At 43.2% G+C, this 23122-nt stretch overlaps 1 protein-coding gene across 2 annotated transcripts in view; it reads right to left on the bottom strand.

Annotated features, from left to right (window-relative positions):
- Nucleotides 1-8189: 8189 nt before the first annotated feature.
- LOC137434053 (transcription factor MafB) overlaps nt 8190-23122 on the bottom strand; it is a 135346-nt gene continuing 120413 nt past the window's right edge. For both annotated transcript variants that reach the window (XR_010985779.1, XM_068126685.1), the window contains one exon: nt 8190-8974. The gene's annotated coding sequence lies outside the window, so the exon portion shown is untranslated. The remainder of the gene's footprint in view (nt 8975-23122) is intronic.

Here is a 23122-nt window from a genome sequence, read left to right as displayed (position 1 = left end):
TTGATTTGTTTGTGTGATAAATGTTATATCTTTCTTGAGCCTCGATTCTGTTAAAAAAAAAAATTCTTCAAGATCAACAAACATGCAAAACCCCTACCCTCCCCCCAAAATGCACAGCGACAGGTCCATAGATTTGGCAGGGGCTCCATAGATTTGGCAGTCCTTCTGACTCCCCATTTCTTTATCTTGCTTTTCCTCTTCTTCATACTCTGTAGCCGCCGTTAACGCAATACATTCGTTTGTGGATGTTGTTGTCACAAGAGCATCGAGTAAAACTGAAAGCGACGGCTGAGACGGCATTTGCTTGACTACCACGACAGCATTGTTTACATGGAGACCGCCATGTTGTTCCGCGTTGTGTTGGCGTGCTCGTTTGAGCGCTTTGTATCAAGCAGGCCCCTTGGCAAAGAGTAAGAAACCCGCTTGCTAATGGAACACACCCCATACCCCAGTTTGCCTGGTAACAGATTTGTCATTTCTCTCTCCTTCCTAATAACTTCCACCATGAGTTAGCCTGTTCGTCTTGCCACCTGAACGGCAAAACTCTTGATACAGGGAACCCAGGTTCAAATGCTGTATATACCATACGTTTTTGCATTGTCTATTAATGTAATATACCTTGTAATTTACGTAAAGGTACACTGATGTCTACTCATATCTTTGCCCTGGATGTGATATATGAGATATGTTTCAGCTCCTGTATGCACCTCATATCACTGTAGACAAATAATTCCGGATGGCAAGTGGTCAGTCTTATCTCAGGAACAACCTCTTCTTCGATTTATTTACTTATCAGGAAGGTGTTATGGTCGATATAGGGTGTTATGCTCCTGTTAAGGCAGAATGTCTAAATGGTGTCTTGATAAAACAATATATCTCGAGTTACCAACCATTACCCCCTTGTGCTACCCTTACCTCCAACCTCACTCTTCCACCCCCTGCTTTACCATGTTCACTTACACACTGCTCTTTGGATCAACTTTGGTATTTTTTGTGATGTACCATAATCTGTTAGTGTCGGTGCTACAGAAGCAGTTTCTTGGCAAACATTATATTGGGTAGTTTGCCATTGCCTACCCAGCAGTAGTTAGATCAGGAATTTGTAATTTGTTCGATACCTCACCGACTCTTTGCGAAGGGCGCACTGGGATATTTAACGTCCACCAACTTATGTCGGCATACGGGATGTCCATCCGAGGGACGGCACACACATTGATGAATCTCCAGCCTGTGAAACACCGGAATGACAGTTTATAGCTGGGTTGGGATTCAATGCAAGACAGCTTCGAAGCGAGTGTGTGTTCCTCTTGGCCATCCTGCCAGCCCAATTTAGCTATAGAGGAGAGATAAATAAACTTTAGGTATATAATTTAGGGCGACACTAAATGCGACACTCAATTTAGGTAGGTACAGAAAGTCCTCCATACCTTGATAAAGAGGAGTTTCCAGCTAAAAATGATACTTCATCTGCAAGGTGACTACTCTCACCCCCATAAATTTGCCATCTGTTCTGACATTTCCTCTGTCTTTGTGGTTATGCAGATCTTTTTCTGAGAGTTGGCCTCCTTTTTGTAAAACATGGCTAATGTCACTGCTATTCATGGCAGGATATACCAAGACTGATCTTCTGAACTCCATCATCAGAAAGGAATTGGTACAGACCTGAAGTGTTTTCTGTTTTCTCACTATTTGATGATATTGCCAGGTTAAGATTTGGCCTGGTCACTCCATCAATAAGTGGATGCTCTGAACATCAAGCAAGATGCCAGGGTAATCCTTTTGGGTATTTCCATAGTGTTTGACACCATATGCCATCAAGCAATGCTCAGTATGTCCTCCACTAATGAGAGCCAAGTTCTTCCACGTGACTGGCAAATTGACTCCCTCCAAGTGTTTGTTTCCTTGGATAGAAGTTCATTTCTCCTGCTCTTCCATTGGAAGCTTCAGGACATTGTCTGAGTTCGATACTATTTCTAATTTACATGAACGATCTGCTTGTCTCTGTAAAATCCTCGACACCACTTCACATGTGTCAGGTAGTTCCTTGCCCCCAAGTGACCGGTAGACTGCAGTGTCTTCCTTGGCTGCTGATCTGAAGAGGATACAATATATTGGTTAAACCACCTGGAATATGAAATTCTCTCCTAGAAAGCCTCACATTTGTCCTTATACAATCATCGCAAGGCTTTAATCCCTCTCTGTGGCTAACCGATGGCAGAGGTAAGGTAATTGGAGCTATAGCCTTATTTGACCTGTCATTGGTCAATCTCAACTCCAAAGTGGCTTGTAGGTCTGGTCATTTTTCGCAAGCTCGCTAGGGCAGGGGGACATCATCTGTGAACACTTGTTTCCTGATTAGTTGGCCTTCATAAGCACAAATGCAGATGCTCTTCCTGTTCTCCTGTCCATCTGTCATTTTGTTTCTTCTGCAGGCTTTAAGTCTCATGGAGGAGCTAGAACACAATGAATGCACACGTGCAAACTACATGAGACAACACCAGACTTGATGTCAGAAGAACACAGCCAATTAGTTTAATGGAAGCAACACAATTTCACAGATCACCCTGGGTACCAGTGACTTCGGGTACCTTTGCCTGCTCTCCTTGTCGTTTGGTTCCTTTCCGGTCCATTGTGCATTTATCTATCTTGCTTCGTCATCTTTAGCTTCCATGAGCCTTGACCTTAAAATGATTTGTTTCACAATTTGTCTACTGGGTGGAGTTCTGCGACACTATAACCTGTAGAGATTCTCGTGCACCTACATGGGAACTATGTTTTCTTTGTTTGTAGATGGTCTTTTACATCAATACGTATTACGCCCACTGTGGGGACAGAGCACAAAGCACCAACCTGACGGTTTATGCATCCGGCTGGGGAATCTAACCCATACTCAACAGCATGAAGGTAAATGCATGACCTCAGAATCAACTGCTGCAATTTTGAATGATGCAGTTACAGAACGTCAGATTACACAGTAAATGAACCTGGTGCGCAAATCCCAAAAGGAATTTTTATATTTCATGAACTCTGACTATGACAAATAATCATATATATATATATATATATATGATCCAGATTTTTCTCAAATACTTCAATTTCAATTGATCGATGGAAGGTCCACAATCTGAATCTCCTGTTCAATTGAACCACTTATATCGGACTCTGTGATGTTGCTTGTATGTTTTACGCCTTGAGCGCATGTATGAGAGAAGTTATGATTAAAAAAAAAACTGTTTTAATAAACAAGCAAGAAGGCATTAGGTCAGAATCCAAAGTGAAGGCAGGAGGCGCCATTTTCCACAGTTTGTTTATTAAAGCAGTGCACAAAGAATTCATAAAACGGGTCCCGAATGACGTGACCTTCGGCCCAGTGAGATGTCCCACCTCTGTCCATATGAAATCCGCGCCGTTCACGCACCACGCCTGGGTAGCTTTGCAGCGTCAGAGGCCAAAAGATATTTATATATTCACTCCGTTCATTATTGATACTCGTAACCTTCCACGGAACCCCCACCCCTTTCGCCTGCCCCTTCTCCAAAGGTGTGAAGCCGTTCCACAGATTCCGTGATCCTGGCCGGACCCGCAGTGGGCCCAGCACGGCCGAAGCCGCACTTTCCCACAAATTGGATGTGTTTTGTTCAAATTGAATCAGTGCGCGAAGTATCGATTTGACATTTTCACTTGGGTGCAAAACGTGTCACTGTTATTTCTCCGCTGGAATTTTTCTTTCTTTTTCAGGCTGGATTAACATTGGCGACCTAGCTGGCAACACCTGGCAGAGATGCTCTTGGCCCTGTCGCCAGGGCCTTGTGTTGGCAACCTTGCTGGCAACACCTGGCAGAGATGCTCTCAGCCTTGTCGCCGGGGCCTTGTCGCCGGGGCCTTGTCGCCGGGGCATTGTCGCCAGCGCCTTTCGCTGGGGCCTTTCACCGGGGCCTTGTCACCTGGTCCTGCTAAGCCCCGGGTTTGAATCCAAGAGGCGGGTAAAGATCATAGGCCTACGAGCATGAAAATAAGGTGCTCCAAGCAAGCAGAAATTGTCACACCAACTGGTGGCTCACATATTAGATGGGTCTGGCAGATCCACTGTGATGCTTGTGAAAAATCATGAAATTTTGCACCAGGTTAAATGGTAGATGATCGTCCTGGTGGATTCGAGCGCAATGGTCATCACAACAATCAAATTAGTCTCTCTGACCATCTTCCGACTCACAGCCACCCAGGCGAAGGTCAACCAGGGTCATCAATTCCCACCATCGTGGCAGGGCACGCAGGAACACAAAATATAGAATTACAACGCAAAGTGTATTCAAAATAATAATTATAATAATCGTTATAATAATAATAATTATTATAAACCTTTTGACCACAGACCTATTTTGCTTAGGCATGCAGCGAGTTTACTATCTGTACAAGGATTCTGATATTCCGCTAAAACGGGATCCGATATAGACCAAAGTCCGCCACCGCGGGTCTATACCTTTTACGGGTCATGCATCGAGGCTTGGCTTTATTGGGCAACATTTTATACAACAGGAATTAACTTATAGGCAAGGCTTGTCCTTAAATATTCGTACATGTACAAGTTATATATCGAAGCATTGATGCAAAAGCAGGTAAAAGGAACGTCTGTAAAATGCATTGTGAATAACGAACGTTCTTATATATTTATATTAACTCTGTTTGATATGTTTGTTTGTTGTTGCCTCGATGCAATATCAATGTACACTTCCAAGGCTACATTAAAGCCATTGTTGTCCCTACTGACCATCCTGGAACTACACCGCAGCCCAGGCAGCTCCGCCAGGGCCTAACCCGCACGCATGAATCGGTCTCGTTTTGTAGAAATTGGAAACGCCGCTCATTTTGTCTCCTGTGGCGAGGACCAACCTTCCTTCCTTCTTTTTCAGGGATTAAAATGGCTTAAAGATTTGCTTACTACAATCATGGAAGTCTCGGTTAGTAATGGCCGGTTAACTTTAAGCTCTGCTCCAAGAGGGCACTTAAAGACACTGAACTCTCGAAGCTCTGTTTAGTCTGCGAGTACTTCCTTTTGCGCTTTCACATATGCTTTTTGCGCTTTCGCATATGAATGTCTAACAGCATGCCATCGATTTTGGGATGTCCACGCAAGTTGAAAACGATCCTTCCGTATGAGGATCAGGTCTGTAGTAATTGGTTTGAGAAAATTAATAAATTGACATCCTTAGAATTGCTCCCACTTAGCCCCCAAAAAAGAATACAAGGAAAAAAAATAGATGCTATTGGAACAATTAATTCCATTGTGTATCGAGTGAAAACTTGACAACAGAATCTGTCCAATGGAATTCTCAATTACGGATCGAGCCTAGCTTTGGATTCCAGCTCTACAAGACAGTGTTTGAGTCGATGGTCGAGATCTAATCGGTAGCAGGTGTAAGGGGGGGAGGGGCAGGATAAAGGAAGATAGGGGAGGTTTTTTTTAAAATCACCGGACATAGCACATTTTGTACATTATTTCATGCAAATTGTGGCGCTTTAAACCGGGGGACATTTAACAACCACTTCCGTGGCCATGCCTGAAAGCCACCCGTCCCTGTACATGTTGGAAGCCTGAGAGGTTACGGAGGCCGAGTGGCGAGCTGTGAGCACAGGCCTTTGGGGATGGGACGTGGTTTGCATCGATTTCCATTGGATCGACGTTGCACGAGTGTTCGTACGAAGTTCCCTTTGAAGGCTTTTCTCTTCCCGTTAGGTTGCAATACGTAGCGGTTTGTTAGACAGTGAAAGCTCATGGAAAAATTGCGATCGGAATTGGTTCCTATTGGCTACAACCTGTCACCAAATTCTAGTAGGCATCGACAATCTGACATGTATACTCAGTAAGATGCTGTGAGGCACAGAGACGGTGACTGTGCCATTCAAAAGTACATCTGACAATATGTGATGATAACACTGCATTGTGATTAAAACCCTTTAATTTCGTACTCTTGTGATGCTTTGTCGTTTTGGGAGTCTGGATAAAAAAAATTGGCTTGCAAGAGTAAAATGGGATATTAGCTAGCACCTAGTGGTTTCACATATATAAATGAATTGCTGTCGTTTTGGCCTAAACGAACATGCATTTACAGTTTCCTTCATAAATGACATTTATAGGGGCTGGTGAGGTAGCCTAGAGGTACGCACACTTGCCTCTGACGGGTCTAGCCTTGGTTAAAATCTTCATCCAGCTATGAACTGTCATCCCAATGTTTCACAGGCTGCCAGTCGTAGTTCGTGGATGTTAACTAAAGATTCTGGGTGTCCTGTCTGCCAGTCTTAGTTTATGGATGTTAACTCAAGATCCTCCAAATAAAATAACAAGAAGACGTCATTCAGAGCACGATACTTGCAAAATCCACCCCCATCCCCCAAAAAGGTTGCCATTGATCCATCAAATTGTCCATTTCATCAAGATTAAAATTGATGATCTTGATCAAAACTCAAGGATGAAATAGGATGAAAAGTGACGATTTCTCAGATGAAAATTGATGATTTTAGACGTTTGACCTTGAGTTGACCTTTGACCTTTTGACCTCAAAAATAGTTGGTTTCCTTATTTAGTGATTCAATGTGCAAATGCTGTTCAATTTTCAAGTCAATCGGATGAAAATTGCCGGTTTTTTCAGATGAAATAGTTGATTTTGCAAGTTTGACCTTTGACCTTTTGACCTCAAAAATGGTTGGTTTCCTTATTTAGTGATTCAATGTGCAAATGCTGTTCAATTTTCAAGTCAATCGGATGAAAATTGACGGTTTTTTCCAGATGAAAATTGATGATTTTGGAAGTTTGACCTAGTTTTGGAAGTTTGTTTACCTTTGACCTTTTGACCCCAAAAATAGTTGGTTTCCCAATTTAGTGACCAGATATGCAAGTCCTCTTCAAATTTCAAGTCAATCGGATGAAAATTGAGGATTTTAGAAATTTGGCAAAGTTGGTGACCTTTGGCCTATGTTGACCTTTTGACCACAAAAACAATAGGCTTCTCAATTGGGACGACCTATACACCTTGGTGAAGTTTCTTGACGATCGGGTTAGAATTGTGACTTGTCGGCCGGTGACAAACAAACAGACAGAACCACAAACGCAACCGACCAATATACAGTGTTTGAAAAATCTTCGATTTTCCAAGTAAAAATACCCCCAACCTGCAGCTGCTATACTTAATGTGCTGCATACCTAATCAAATGTAAGACCAAATACTGCATTGGAGTCATCAGAAGGAACCCCAATAAGCAAAGAGCAAAGATGGAGTCATCAGGAGGAACCCGAACAAGCAAAGAGCAAAGATGGAGTCATCAGGAGGAACCCGAACAAGCAAAGAACAAATATGGAGTCATCAGAAGGAACCTGCATCGGATTCTGGTTTCAGCCGCCACTCCTCTACCCTCAAACCCATCCAGGCGCAGCCAAGTGAGCCTTACAGAAAACTTTCTACAATAATTCACCTCTCCTGAGATAAATGGATGAAGAAAGATTGAAATGAAGAGGTAAATAGATTAAAGAAAAGAAAAAGCAAGAATTAGAATGAATAAAGAAAAATGTGAAAAAGTAGAAAGAAGTGTCAAAGGAACAAAGATGTCGGGAAGAACCCGGACAGATAGATTTCAGCAGTTACTCCCCAAGCTCAAACACAGCAACAGGTACAAAGAAGAATGCAAATTAATTTCCTACATCCAACGTGAGGTATGGTACGATTGTATTGAAATGGTAAATTGAGTAATTTAGTTTCACAAAGCAATATTGGGATTGAAACATAATTTTCGGATTTCTGGTACTTTAGTCGGAGGGCTTGAGCGATGGTACATAGACGTGTCCAAGACTGTAATGAGACTGCGGAACCTTCTTCCTGACACCGTGGCTTGCAGGACTCATTCTGTACTTCAGAAGTACGTGCATAACTCACGTTTACATCATAAAATATCGATGGTCGGACGTAACGTTTAAGTACATGATGTCGGGACAGCTTTTTACAACGCGCTGGACTTTGCCTTATAAACGACATAATATCATGGCCATATTTATTCCATCAGATACTGTTGGAGATCACTTTGGAATGCCAGAGATGCAGTAGATAAATAGGTTCCCTGTAGCAGGTTATTTTTCTTTACCTGTGTTTCCATCTTGGGGCTTATATTGTGCTACAGTTAAAAGGGATAAAACCTTGTGATCTTTTTGACGATCTTTGTGATTACACTTTACTGCAGGTATGTCTCGTTCCACACAGGTTCATGCATGATGGACCCTCAAAATATTGGACGCAACAGTGATTGAATGCAACGGATTTTCCGGGATGAGGGTTTCCTTGTGGCTAAAGCAGGATTTAAGGGAGGCAGGGGAGGGTTAACAATCGATACAAGAGGATGCCTTGTGCCGTGCTTTAGGGAAGATACGTCATGAGTTGTTCTCACAACACAATGTCCCTTGGGGGGTTACGACCTCCTTGTACCTCATTGTGAGTGTGGCTTGGGTCCATACGCAAGTGAAATGGGCAGGTCTATGGTCTCCTCTGCTCAGGTTTGCTGCAGACTGTGCTTGGCCCCGGGCTCTCGGTGGCTCAGGGAGCGTCCGTGGCGCGAGTGGTGAGGGCTTTTAGGGAAAGTTAAAAATGCATGATGGCAATGGGCAGCAAGTGCTTTGTGACGATACACAGGGCAACGGGTGTTGTCATCGATTGGGGGTGATGTGGAGGGGAATTCTGAAGAGAGGGGAAATTGAGGACGAGAGATGGGGGAGGGAGAGAGATAGAGAGGTCTGGGACCAATGGAGGATTGTTGGTAACATTGCAGGTTGCCTCCATAACCAAAGCAATACAGGGCAGTCTTGATCCATCCGATATTGCCACTCCGCACTGGCTTCCATATGCAACTCAAGACGTGGAGATCTTGTGCTTCTGTGGTTCCAGCCAGCATAGCATTGTCCAGTAGGGAAGTGAAGTGGCCTTGCCTTCATCACCTGAAAAAATGTCAGACATTAGTGTAATGTGAATTTACTGTCCAATTTCTCTTTCATCAGTCTGTAAGCACTGCCTCTAATTTCTTTATTCAAACTTATTTACCCTCTTAGCTTTGGCTTTGCCATGATTTTGAATCTGCAAATTATGCTGATCATATGATACCCGGAGCTGTGGAAAGCTGTAGCAACAGCACAATTGCATTCTGCAAGGAATCGAGAAAGGTAAACACGTAACGGTACTTTGAAAGAGATGTAAATGGTTGTCTGAATATGTCCAGCAGGTGCCATACTAATGAGGATGGTCACAAAGTTAGAGTTCTTCAAAACATGCAACATCGTTTATGAGCAATGACAAACATGAAGGAAATAGGAGAAATATTGGACAAAAATGTAGTGAAAAAATGGAAAGAAATTCTTACTGAAAAAAAGATGATTGATATATGAATCACCAATGGTCTAATGGAATTGATAGCACATGGCACATGACCCAATTTGAGTCATATCTGGTTGGGAATATAGAGTGATGCGATGAGCATAAAATGAAACGGTTCTGATTATTAACAGAGGCTCTGCAGACCAGCAGATTTAAGGTTCCATTAACTCAAGGCTATGGTACTACCAGGTGCTCAATGCTATGGTTCTCGATACTACCAGGCAACCAATGATACCAAGCCAAGTCTGGCTAACTGTCGGTGCAGCTGATCGGGTGGCCGGCCAGAATTTCTCCAGCATCATTGGCTATCCGGGATGTGATTCAAATTGTATATAATATGAGCAAAAGTACCCGTCATTTTCTGACGATTTTAATCAAAAGACAACATGTTGTACTTCACAAACATTCTGCTCTATTCCCTCGATAATTTGCCAAAACTAATTTTCCATGTTTTTGGAAGTTGGATAACATCACCTTCATCAACCATCCTTGCTGCTTATATATGGTGCCAGTAAAAATCACTTCTGCTTCGCTGCGAAGGTCACTGTTGGATCCTTTGGTTTTACCCTCTGGTTGAAATGAGTGAATTGAAACATTTTGAAAATTTCAAATTGTTCCCACTCAGATTTCAACATCACCGTAATGCGTATTATGAAGTTGTTTTAACTTTATTTTTATGAGAATACGATGATTGGTATTACTGGATATCACAGGGTGGTGCTATGCGACAATTTCATGGACTCAGAGAGAATTGGGATCGCCCCACCCCCCTCACCCTGAACCCCCTCCCCCAGATATGCAACCCCAAAATAAACCATACTTGGGGTACCTTTAGACAACATGCAAAATTTGGTTCAGTAGGTTTTTAGTTTTTGAAGAATTTATAAACAAACAAACAAGAAGACGGCATGCGGAGCACGATACTTGCAAAATCCCCCCCACCCCCCCCCCCACCTCCCCCCCAAAAAAAATTCCATTGACACAGCAAATTGTCCATTCCATGAAGATTAAAATTTACGATCTTGATCAAAGCTTGGGTCAACAGGATGAAAAGTGACGTTTTCTCAGATGAAAAATGATGATTTTAGAACTTTGACCGTGAGTTGACCTTTGACCTTTTGACCTCAAATAGTTGGTTTTCCTATTTAGTGACACAATGTGCAAATGCCGTTCAATTTCCAAGTCAATCGGATGAAAATTGATGGTTTTTTCAGATGAAAATTTATGATTTTGGAAGTTTGACCTTCGGTTGACCTTTGACCTTTTGACCTCAAAAAGTTGGTTTCCCAATTCAGTGAGGCAATACGCAAATGCTGTTCTAATTTCAAGTCAATCGGATGCAAATTGATGTGTTTTCAGATGAAAATTGATGATTTTGGAAGTTTGACCTCGAGTTGACCTTTGACCTTTTGACCTCAAAAATACTTGGTTTTCTTATTTAGTGACACAATGTGCAAATGCTGTTCAATTTCCAAGTCAATCGGATGAAAATTGATTTTGAAAATTTGACCTTGAGTTGACCTTTTGACCTCAAAAATAGTTCATTTCCCCATTTAGTGACTCGATATACAAAAGCTATTCAATTTTCAAGTCAATCGGATTTAAAATGGCGATGCTAGAAATTTGACCTCCAGATGACCTTTGACCTTTGATCCCCAAAACAATAGGCTTCTCAATTGGGACGACCTATACAACTTGGTGAAGTTTCGTGACGATCGGTTTAGAATTGTGACCTGTAGGCCGGTGACAAACAGACAAACAAACAGACAAATGAAAAATCACTCATAGAGTGACACTTGGCAAAACAGAACAAAGTAGCATGGCACTCAGTGGAGCATCCTTTTGACCTCAAAAATAATTAGTGGTTGAATTCAGTGACCTGATATGCAAACTGTCTTCAAAGTTTAAGTTAATCGGATGAAAATTGACAATTTTAGAAATCCGGCCTATGTTGACCTTTTGGCCTATGTTGACCTCAAAAATTGTTGGTGGTTGAATTCCGTTCGCCGATATGTAAATCCTATTCAAATTTCAAGTCAATCTGATGAAAATTGAGGATTTTAGAAATTTGAAATGTTTTTTTATTTTTTTTAATTTTTTTTTGTATACAAGATCGAGGCTCGTGAAAGAGCGAACATTAATCACACAGAAAGACAAACCGACACATAAAACATCTAACATCGGGAGCGGTAGACAAGATTCAGACACAGAGAGGGGGAAGGACACGAACACAACATTTGAGAGCAGGGACCGAGAGACATGGAGACATCGAGAGATCTGTGAGAGGGAGAGGGCTTTAGGGGGGGGGGGAGGGGGCATGGGAAGGGGGGTGGTGGGAGAGGTATAAAACATATGGACACTGCCAGGACTTCCAGGAAAGAAGTTGGAATTTCAAACAAGGTGGATCTGGGGTGAATTAGCGGGGGTAGAAAAGATCAAGGTTTTGGATGGGGGAAGATAAGAGATGGTGGTGAACAGCTGTTTTAAAGACCTGGAGGGACGAGTGGGATTGAAGGGAGTGAGGGAGTTTGTTTCAGAGGCGGGAGAAAAGAGGAATGAAAGAGTGAAGGTGAGCAGAGAGCCGAGATTTCGGCAGTTTTACCATGAGAGGGTTGCTGGCAGATCTTGTGCTACCTGTAGCAATATTTTGGGGACAGAGCACAGAGAGAGCTAGTGGTGCAAGGCCGGAGAGGAGTCGGTAGAAGACAGAAAGACCACCTACCTACCTGCGGTGAGTGAGTGAAAGGCCCTCAGAGATAGCTTCATCGCGGGAGATTCCAATAATTCTGAAAGCTTTGGTTTCAACAGCGTGAAGCCGAGTTAGGTGTGAGGCAGGAGCACCGGCCCATAGGGGAGAACAGTAATCCATTGAGCTGCGGATGAAAGCCTTGTATGTGGTGAGGAGCTCAGGTGTGCCGAGGAAGGACTTCGCACGACGGAGGATGCCCAGTCGGCGACTGGCTTTGGAGGCCAGCTTGGAAATGTGGTTTTCCCAAGAAAGATCATGGCAGATAGTAAGACCAAAAAGCTTGAGCGACAGAACTTCTTGGAGAGGATTGTTGAGAAAGTAGATGGGAGGGTTGTCCAGTCGATCTTTTCGGAGAGACATAGTAAGAGTGTGAGATTTGTCAGGATTGAAAGACATGTTCCACTTGTTTGACCAGTCTGTGATTTTGTCCAAGTCTTCAGAGAGTGAGGAGGCTGCAGACTGCCGATCTGAGGGAAGAGGAATGGAGCGGCAGAGAGTGGAGTCATCAGCAAAGAGATAGAGAGGATTTTCCAGAGAGTCAGAGAGATCATTGATAAAGACCAGAAAAAGCACAGGGCCCAGAACACTGCCTTGGGGAACTCCAGCCTGAACAGAAAGGGGAGATGAGAGAAATCCATTCAGGGCCACATGTTGACTACGACCAGAGAGGAAGTCCGGAAGCCATGCATGGAGATTTCCATGGATACCATAGGAGGAGAGTTTGGTGAGCAGAGCTGGGTGCCAGACCGTATCGAAGGCACGTGATATGTCAAGGGAGACAGCTCTGATTTCCTGTTTGGCATTGAGGACCTCCATCCATTGTTGAGACAGCAGAAGCAGCATGTCCAGAGTAGAGTGACCTGGTCTGAAACCAAATTGATGATCAGAGATCAAGCCATTGGAGAAGAGGCAAGATTTCATATCCGAAGCAATGATGGATTCCATGACTTTGCTGATAATTGGGAGCAGGCTGATTGGTCTGTAGTTGCAAGGATCTGTTTTTGCACCTTTTTGTGTAAAGCGGTAATGTCTGCTGATTTCCAGGATGCTGGCAGATGACCTTGAGCAAAAGAGAGGGTGAAAAGAACAGAGAGAGGGTGAGATAGAGCGGCAGAGCAGGATTTTAGGACCCGTGGGCTGATGCCGTCTGGTCCAGTTGCAGAATCAGAGTCGAGGTTTGACAAAAACTCCTCCACCTTGTCAGGAGAGAAGGACACAGAGTCCAGGAGCAGTTGGGTTCGACTGGGAAAGGTGGGAACAGAGAGAGATGGGTTTGGGACACAGGATTTTGAGGCAAACACAGAGTTGAGGCATTCGGCTTTGTCACGTGCGATGTCAACTGTGTGACCATTTGAGGTAAGGGAGGGGATGGAGGGGGGACAAACACCAGAAACGGATTTGACCAGATGCCACCAGGATTTGGAGGAAGGAGACAGGTTTGAGAGTTCATTCTTGAGTGTGGAGAGATAGTGCTTCCTGGCACTCCTGAGGGTAGACACACACTTGTTCCGAGCTTGGTGGAAGGAACTGAGATTGCCTTCAGTTGGATTAGCCTTCCAAGAGGCAAAGGCAAGTTGTTTCAGGGCAACTGCCTTACCACAAGATTCAGTGTACCATGGATGGGAGGAAGGGTAAGACAACTGAAGACGAGATGGGATAAATCTGTGCATGAGAGAGAGCAGTTTGCTTTGGAAGAATTCCCAGGAAGAATTTATGTCAGAGGCAGTGGAGATGGGAGACCAATCCAGACGATTGATGGCTGCTTGAAGACCGTCCCAGTCGGCCTGAGTGAAATGCCAGACTCGTCGACGCTGAGGAGGCTCTCTGAGAATGGCCAGAGAGATGTCCACTTTGACAAGCACATGATCAGAAGAACCGATTGGAGCAGACGAAGAGCAGCAGACATTAGCAGGGAAGTTTGTCATAACCAAGTCCAGAAGAGAAGATACTCCATTGGCTGAGATCCGGGTCAGGAAATTGACAGATTGTGTCAATCCCAGTGAGTCACAGAAGTCCTTGGCTGAGGTGCCATGACTGGTGAGAGAGGAACCCACACCCAACCAGCTGGCATGATGACAGTTGAAGTCACCACATATGAAGAAGAGAGAGTTGGGATGAGTGGATAGAAGTTGGTCCATGTTGTCAGACAGTGAAATGTAAATGGAGTCATCACTGTTTGGAGGACGGTACAGAACACATATGAACAAAAGGTGGGAGCGGAGAGGAAGCCGTAGCCAGAGGTACTCCTGGGGGTGAGGAGGAGAGAGGGCAGTGCAAGGAGAGTGAGGAAGAGAGTTTTTGATAAAGATAGTCACCCCACCACCAGGACGAGGCTCAGGTCTATCATACCGGAGGAGGGAGTAACCAGGAAGAGATATTAAGGAATCAGAGACATCTTGAAGGAGGAAAGTCTCTGTTAAACAGATCAATTCTGGATTGTCAGAAGCAACCTGTATGGAGAGATCAGTCAGGTTTGAGCGAAGGCCCTGGATGTTTGAGGTCCATACCGTTAATGAAGAGAGAGGGGGAGCATCGGGTACAGGACAGGGGAGGGGAGGAGTAGGGTAAGATGAAGGATGAGAGGGGGAGGTAGGAAGAGCAGTTGATAGTGTGTCAGAGATTACAGAAGAGTTCCAAGAAAGGGAAGGATGAGGAGGATGAAAGGTTTGATGGTGAAGGGATGAGGCACAGTGAGGGGTTGTTTGAGGGGGGGGCAGAGGAAAGTAGAAGGTTGGGGGGAGTGGAGGTATGAGATAGAAGGGAGACGAAGTGGGGAGGAGGCAGCTTTGAGGAGGAGGGGGGAGGAGGGAGAATTGGAGAGGAATGGTATGGGGGGAGATTTGAATGGGAGGGATTGGGGGGGAGTTTTGAAGGGGAGGGGTGAGGGGGGAGTTTAGGAGGGGAGGGGCAAGGGGGGAGTTTTGGAGTGGAGGGGCAAGGGGGGAGTTTAGGAGTGGAGGGGCAAGGGGGGAGTTTAGGAGTGGAGGGGCAAGGGGGGAGTTTAGGAGTGGAGGGGCAAGGGGGGAGTTTAGGAGTGTAGGTGCAAGGGGGGGATTTGGAGGGGAGGGGCAAGAGGGGAGTTTCGAAAGTGGATGATTAATGAAAGACGAACATTGATAACAACCTTTGGTTGTTGACCTTTGGCCAATGTTGACCTTTTGGCCTATGCTGATCTCAAAAATAGTTGGTGGTTGAATTCAGTTTGCCGATATGTATTTCCTATTCAAATTTCAAGTCAATCGGATGAAAATCGAGGATTTTAGAAATTTGAAAAAAGTGGTTGACCTTTGGCCTATGTTGACCTTTTGACCCCAAAAATATATAGGATTTTGTCGAAACACAAACTCTACTATTTGGTAAAGTTTCGTGAAGATCGGTTTAAAATTGTGACCTGTAGGCAAGTATAAGTGAACGGACAGACAAACACACAAACAGGAGTGATCAACATACTTGCAAAAAAAAATAAAAAATTGGCCAAGTAACAAACAAACAGACAGACAGACAAACAGACAGACAGACAGACAGAACCACAAACGCAACCGACCAATATACTTGAAAAATCTTCGATTTTGCAAGTAACAAATACAAATTGAGGTTTATATATTTATATACAGTACTAGCGAATGCAACCTGTCACTTCACTGATGGGAATATTAAGGTGGGAGAGAGAGAGAAGGGTGGGAGAGAGTGAGAAGAGGGGTGGGAGAGGGACAGGGGTGAGGGGGAGAAAGAAAGGGGGAGGGGCAGCAAAGAGGTGGGGGGTGAGGGGGGATAGAGTGGGTATGAGGGGGTGTCGAGAGGGGGGTGCGAGTATGGGATTTAGTGCGAAGAGGGGAAGGGGGCGTTCTGGACTTGCGTTTGGTAGGGGGACCTGAGGGGAAGTGGGGGTGAGGGGCAGGGTGGGGGGGGGGGGGGATGGGGGAAAGTGGTCCCATCTGCCGGCATTAGTTCAGGATTTAACAACATGCGTAGGGTAAAGCAGCACATTCAAACATGATAGCAACAAACACCTATCAATACAATATCAATACCACCTGTCACTTTCAAATAGCACATACCATTTATAAAAGAGATTATAATGTGGGCTTCCCTTGAGGGATGCGACTCAAACTGTGGCTGCCACCCTGTGTACCCGCTCTGAAACTGCAATTTGCCGAGGTGAATGTTACATTTTAAACTTTTGTCAGATTTAACTCGGACAACGGAACACACATTTATTTATGTACTTCATTTACTTTATCACCTTAACATTGTCTATTTTCAAAAACGACAAGCGCTGTTAAAAAAAAAAAGTCTATTACACCACTGTGGACTTTATCGCCATGGCTTACAAACATCAGTTGATAAGGAACGGCTGGCTTGGCAAACGATTGATGATGTATACAGCGATTCGTTGGTTTGAAGATCAGCAATGTGTACAGCGATTTGTATGTATGAAGCTCTATTGTACACAAACCATTACGACCTGTTCCAAGGCCGAAACAAAGCATTTTTCATTAAGCTAAAACAAAATGGTGAATTAAGACCGATGTGAAGTGAATGCAGGCTGAACAAGGGTAAGTCTGTTTTTGGTTTTAATTTAATAAGTCTGTTAATTATTCTTCAAAAGGGGGGTTTAAATTTGCCCAATCACCCAGTTTTCATTCATGCACTTCCTTGGAGTTTCCTTCGTATGCAAAGTTTCGTGCCACTAGTTTTCATGGTTTTGCACTTCATTTCTGGAGGAGACACACACAGATATTAACTAGATACATTTTGTATCCACTGATAGGTGGGATCTGGATTCGGACCTCAACCAAAATCGAATTGGCTTGTTTTTGTCACCTACCCAACTCATCGACCAAATGTTGTCCAAATCCATCAATAACTTTTTGAGATATTCTGCTATATATCGTTTTTGGAATTATCTCTCACTGATGGAGAATCATAGTAAAGAATTCTTGTATCCAGATCCATATGTTCACCAAAGTCGAATCAATTTGTCCTTGACACACATGCAACCTGTCAAGGAAGTATTGTCGAAATCCATCCATAACCTTTTGAGATATCCTGCTTACAGCAAACAAACAGACAGACACAAACATGGATGAAAACACAACCGCTGTCCACCTAAAACGTTATGAAGATACATGCACAAAACCCATTGGCTGGCTCGCTGGCCTGACCCCACCCACAATTGTCAGCAGCAAGATCATAAGTCCACCATTTTGGTGCTCTGGTAAGCCGAAGACCGCTTGAAAAGCCTCATATTCACAATTGCCACCCCCTAGAACTTTTCCGTTCAATGCAAAATAACCAAAACGACTGTTATAAAAGGATCATCAAATATCGAAAGGTTGGAGCCAATAGGCGTCATGGGCCTTGTGAAGGTGACGGTGCATATAGGATTCAGGCCTCAGGCTTCAGCCTATGGGCCAGTGCAATTGCGAGTAGTAAATATGACGAGTAGCATCATATGATGCTCGATAGCCCAGAGCACCATTATTTCTTGTTTTAACATCAAATTGATTAAGAACTGCAAGATATGTTCTGTACTGCAGTATAATATATTACTGTATGTGTATAATGTTTGTTAAATGTGTATATACAGTTTGTTAAATGTTAGCTCAGTTGGACAGAACATGGTGCTAATAACACCATGGTCATTGTTAAACCCGACCTTGGCTAAGTTAAACCGAGGACTTTTAAAAAAAAGGTCCATGCTGCTTCCTCGCTTCATGCTCAGTATTTAAAAAGGATAGATCATGGACAAACAGGCACAAGTTGGCAACCTGTTGCACAGCTTGATGCACAGCACAACCACTTGATGCCCTGGCACAGCCGAAGGGCCTCCACCTGCTTTGAAGTTCCCCGTAAGGGAACTCATATATGGGGTCCACTGTCCACAGACTATATTTTGCGAAGTATACTGCATATCGAGTGTATTATTTGGGTTATACACAATGAGGAGTGGATTGATATCAAAAGGTACCGAATGATATTGGCTTTTTTTCGATATAGTCACAAAACACCATTACAAATCATGTCTACTCCATTCAACCGCTCAACACAGGTATACTAACCTTTCACTGTGCTTTCTGACTTTATCCGAGCAGGTGTCCAGAAATAGTTGCACAAACATGGAATAGTACCTAGTTCAGGTAACTATGTAGCTGTTGAGGAAAGCTACCTAGAAAATACGACTTTTGACGATTTAGCGAAATCAAATGGACACAAAGTGTAATTTAATAAACTCTGAAAAAATATATACCAGGAGATCTTTAATATTAATTTCTGAGTAAAAGTGGATGGGACAATCGGATTAACGTCTCCTTTGACTCATGACAAAGACAGCTTTCGTATATGATTCCAACAAGACCAAACAACTCAGAAGTCGTCACATTAATGCTGAGCCATGCTGCCAGTCCTTGAGGTGTGTCTGCTATGATTATGTTTCTCATAAACGTTCCTATTTGAACGGTCTAGTACTTTCCCATGTAGTCATGTCATCACAACTTTGCAAACTTGTTCTTTATTTAGTCTGTTACGATTCCAAAATGACAGACTTAAAAATATTGTCTTTTCTTCTTCCTCTTCTTCTTCTTTTGTGGCATCAATGGCTGAGGGCACCGCTGTATCACTGATGCCCACTTTGGGCACGTTTGTTAACCAGTCTCGCATCAAGCAAAGCTTAACACAAACACCAATTTTCCAATTTTTCTGTTTGTCTGTCTGTCTGTTCCCTTATGTCATGTATATCTTGAGAACGGAGCATGTTCAGGCCACAAAACGGGGGCCGCATGGGGAGTGTCACAAAGAGGTGGGTCCAGAGGGGTTGGGAGAAGGCCGGGGGAGATCTATGTAACGGCTTACATGATCACAATCAAATTTAGCACGCATAATGTGGGGGCAATGGGGATTAAAATAGGGGTATAGCAATTTTAGTGATGGGGGAGGGGGAAGGTGGGCTCTCCATATTGGTGTCTGGCTATTCATGTCAGCTGTATGGACCGCAGTCACGCAAAACCATGGGGATATTGAGGGCCCCATGGGGATTATGGTGATAAAACATTGTTTTCATCTTTTATAGATTTTTCAAGTTAGGGGAGATTTGGAATGGGGGGAGTGGGGGTTGAGTGATCGCCAACAACTATAGTAGGGATATATGAGGCCCCATGGAGGGTTAAAGATGAAAAACAAGACCAGAAGTCCAACAGCGGCATAGCCGGGCTTGTAAAATATTATAAACCACAAAAGCATATTATTAGCTTTTTAAACAATCGCTAATGCTGTTTATAACATTAAACAAAGAAATTTGGAGGAATCCCGACATCCATGAGGTACGTTTTACTTATAGAACTGAGTGAAGATCTATTGTAATCTATATACCCCACAAGGGTTGGAGGTGCGCTCATTTACCAAGCAGATAGCTAGCGCTTGCCAAGCCAGCCGTTCCTTAAGGGTTTTGAATGGAGTGCTTGCTCGAATGCTTAAACCACTTGGCGATCTCTCCACAAGAAACTTGGTACATGAACACACACCCAATGTTCTTGAGGCCCGATCATAGAGAGACTGTAATCTATATACCCCAAAGAGGAATGACCCTTCCTGCCACTCCTGTAGTGAGTGGGTGTACTTGTAAATTAAAATGTTGGTCGGTGGAGTCAGCCGTCGTAATGACATCATAGAAGTAATGACGTAACGGACACAAAACTGATGTATTTTTTACTTCGAGTAAGTTTGCAGTCACTACGAAGGGATTAGTGTTATGATTAGATTTACTATAATATTAACGTTACATTATCATTATTTCGAAAATGATATTACTATTTAAAAAACCGAGGCTAATTCCTTACTTCCTCGGTTATTAATATTAGTGCCGAACACCGCTCATGAACCATACACCGCTTCAATCCATTAACCTTGGACCATTCACGACATTGGGATTAAAGTGTTATGGTTATATTTACTATATTATTATTATTACGAAAACGATACTACTAAAACGATACAGTACTGTATTAAGAAACCTGGGCTTAATTTCTCCGAAGCGGTCCGAAGATGAGGCATAACGCCTAAGGCCTAAACTTACCGTATTGTTGGAAGAGCCATAACGCCGATGCTTTCGATATTGGATGATCATTTTAACAATTAGTTTGTTTGTGTTTCACACTGAATGACAAACATAAAGGTAGAGCATGGCGATTGTGATATATGACAGGTTCGACGATATGTTCGGCCTGAACGGCATATAAATCAAAATGGCTGAGTGTGGAGAGTCAGCCGCCATGCTGCCGTAATGACATCAGACGTAATCACATCACCCTGTCATGTGACCAGATTCTCAGCTCTCATTGGTATACGTTTGAGGGGACATACATACATACATACATACAGATGGACAAACTGTTCTAGACAGCTCTGCCCGATGGGCTACGCCGTAAAAATGAAGTTATTGGCTTTCATAAATTTTGAGATTTAAGGAGGGAGGCGTTGGAATAGGGGAAAGGGTAATCAATGTAACTGCTTTCATTGATTGTGACTAAACCTTTCAAGGATAGTGTCGGTCCCATGTGGAGTAGAATAGAGGGGGAAGGAGGTGGGGGTTTGCTAAAGCGGGTTCGGGGTTAGTTGTGTTTACTGTTGTGACAACAGTAGGGACATGGACCCCCCACAGTACTTGGCACTTTTAAAATGAGCCCTTGCAGAGATACAAGTTCTGCAACTTTTTAGGTACTGGAACCTTGAACTTGCTTGGTGTTTTACATGTTACTAGAAGCACCTGCTTCCTATGGGAGCAACCAGAGGGTTTACATTATTACCCTTATTCAAACATGTAATTCAAAATACCTCTCGCTGCATAATTCAAAACACTTCCCATGTCTTCCAGACAGGAATACTGCACTGTAAAGGGTGGGGACTTGCAATACCCTCTTCCACCTGGAGCGGCGCTATACGATACACATTCACATCGAGAATTAGCATCTCTCACCTCTACCCCCAAAGACCACCAGCAAAGATAAAACACCCCTACGCAGCAATTGGGGCCTTGCTGATCCTATTTATCAAGTCTTGATGTAATCGGGATAGAACTGTAGGAGGAGTAGCGTGACAAAAAAAACAAACACACGCTGGTTCGTAAATTATAGTAAGAATGATAATAGTTGTGCTACTTTACTACATGTATGATGGAGGCGAATAGACTGAAACTTTCACGGAGATGGAGAGATACAGTATTAATACATATTCGTACTTAGCGACCGCATATTAGACCGGGATTGAATTACGACTTTAGCCCATTTGTTGCATCTTTACTGAGCTGGTGAAGGGGTTGGGGTGGCACAAATCATCACTGAATTAGCCATTACTGAGTCGTGCCACTAATGCAGTGGACATGCACAATCAGGTAAAATGCCGGAATTTGTTCAGGGTGCTGGCAATAACTTGCTTAATTTTCATCGAAAGACAAAAAAGTATAACGGACGCCCAGCTGGACATTCATCCGAGGGACGACACACTTTGCTATCTAATGTGTTGCCTGTACAGCAGCAGTCTGAGAGTTTACGGCCATGTCAATAATCAAACACCGACAAGAATCTGGCTCAAAGGTAAGCAACTATACTACCTCTGTGAATGCCCCACTCCAGGATTCTTATAATTAAATAAATATAGTCAATTCAATGTGATGTTTTTCCTCAATAACATAATATAGAGTTAGAACCAGATCAGAGGCGAAGCAACCATCTTTTGTAACAGTGTTGAACTGCCAGAATACTTAACACCTTGACAATTCTCTTTTAAAAGGCAAGCATGAGGGGGACATCTTCCTTCACAGCTTCCTCCCCCCAAGCCCTCTCCCTCCCACAGATCTCCCGATGTCCCTGTTCTCTGCTGTTGTACTTGTGTGCTTCCCTCTCTCTCCCCATCTTGTCTCCCGCTCCCTTTATTGTATATTTTGTGTGTCCGTTTGTTGTTGTTTTTTATGATTGACGTTAGCTCTTACACGAGCCTCGATCATGTATACAAAAAAAAAAAGATCAGATGACCCAAAAGGACCAAGAGAGTAAACCAGAGGCTGAAACAATATCTTCTACCACCAAGAAAGGTACCGTGAAATGGGGTGAATAGGGACAGCAAGGTGAATAGGGACACAAACTGAAAAAAAGTTCGGAAACTTTTTTCGCTGAAAATTGATAACCATACTGATTTGTTGATATTTGGGTTGAAAGTGTTCTCTTGTTTTTTTAAAAAGCAACTTATAGTCCCTATTAACCCCATATATGGGTTAAATAGGAATAAATAGGATTTTTATGGCTGTCCCTATTCACCCCGTTTTACGGGTGAATAGGGACAGCCACCAATACAAAAAAATAATAATCAAGAAACAATCCTGAGTTTCCAACTTATTGCTAAATTGAGAGCTCAGATGGATGCACATAATATGCACCCATAATATAAACCACGGTGCCAATGAAAAAAATATGGGGTAAAAAGTTTCTCCAAACTGTCCCTAATTCTTGATTATTATTTTTTTGTATTTGTGACTGTCCCTATTCACCCGTAAAACGGGGTGAATAGGGACAGCCATAAAAATCATATTTAACCCATATATGGGGTTAATAGGGACTAGAAGTTGCTTTTAAAAAAAACAAGAGAACACTTTCAACCCAAATATCAACAAATCAGTATGGTTATCAATTTTCAGCGAAAAAAGTTTCCGAACTTTTTTTCAGTTTGTGTCCCTATTCACCCCATTTTACGGTAGCCCACTTCCTTGGAGACATACAGGTAATGAAGTGATGTACCGGGCAAGGCCTGCGCTGCTATGTAGTCAGTTTAGTTTGTCACATAGAAGGAACAACAAGAGAGGATCTGCAACAAAAAACATGTTTCATATCAAAGGAAAGGTTTTCATAAATAACATTTCTGCTGCAGGGGAGAAGCAGGTGCATCAAGGTACGCCTCGAGGGGATAGAGGGGTAATTGT

The sequence above is a fragment of the Myxine glutinosa genome, chromosome 10 (assembly GCF_964187855.1).
Source record: "Myxine glutinosa chromosome 10, kmMyxGlut1.1, whole genome shotgun sequence".
Taxonomy (NCBI): Eukaryota; Metazoa; Chordata; class Myxini; order Myxiniformes; family Myxinidae; genus Myxine; species Myxine glutinosa.
Note: the sequence above shows the minus strand (reverse complement) of the source record. Positions and strands in the feature narration are given on the sequence as shown.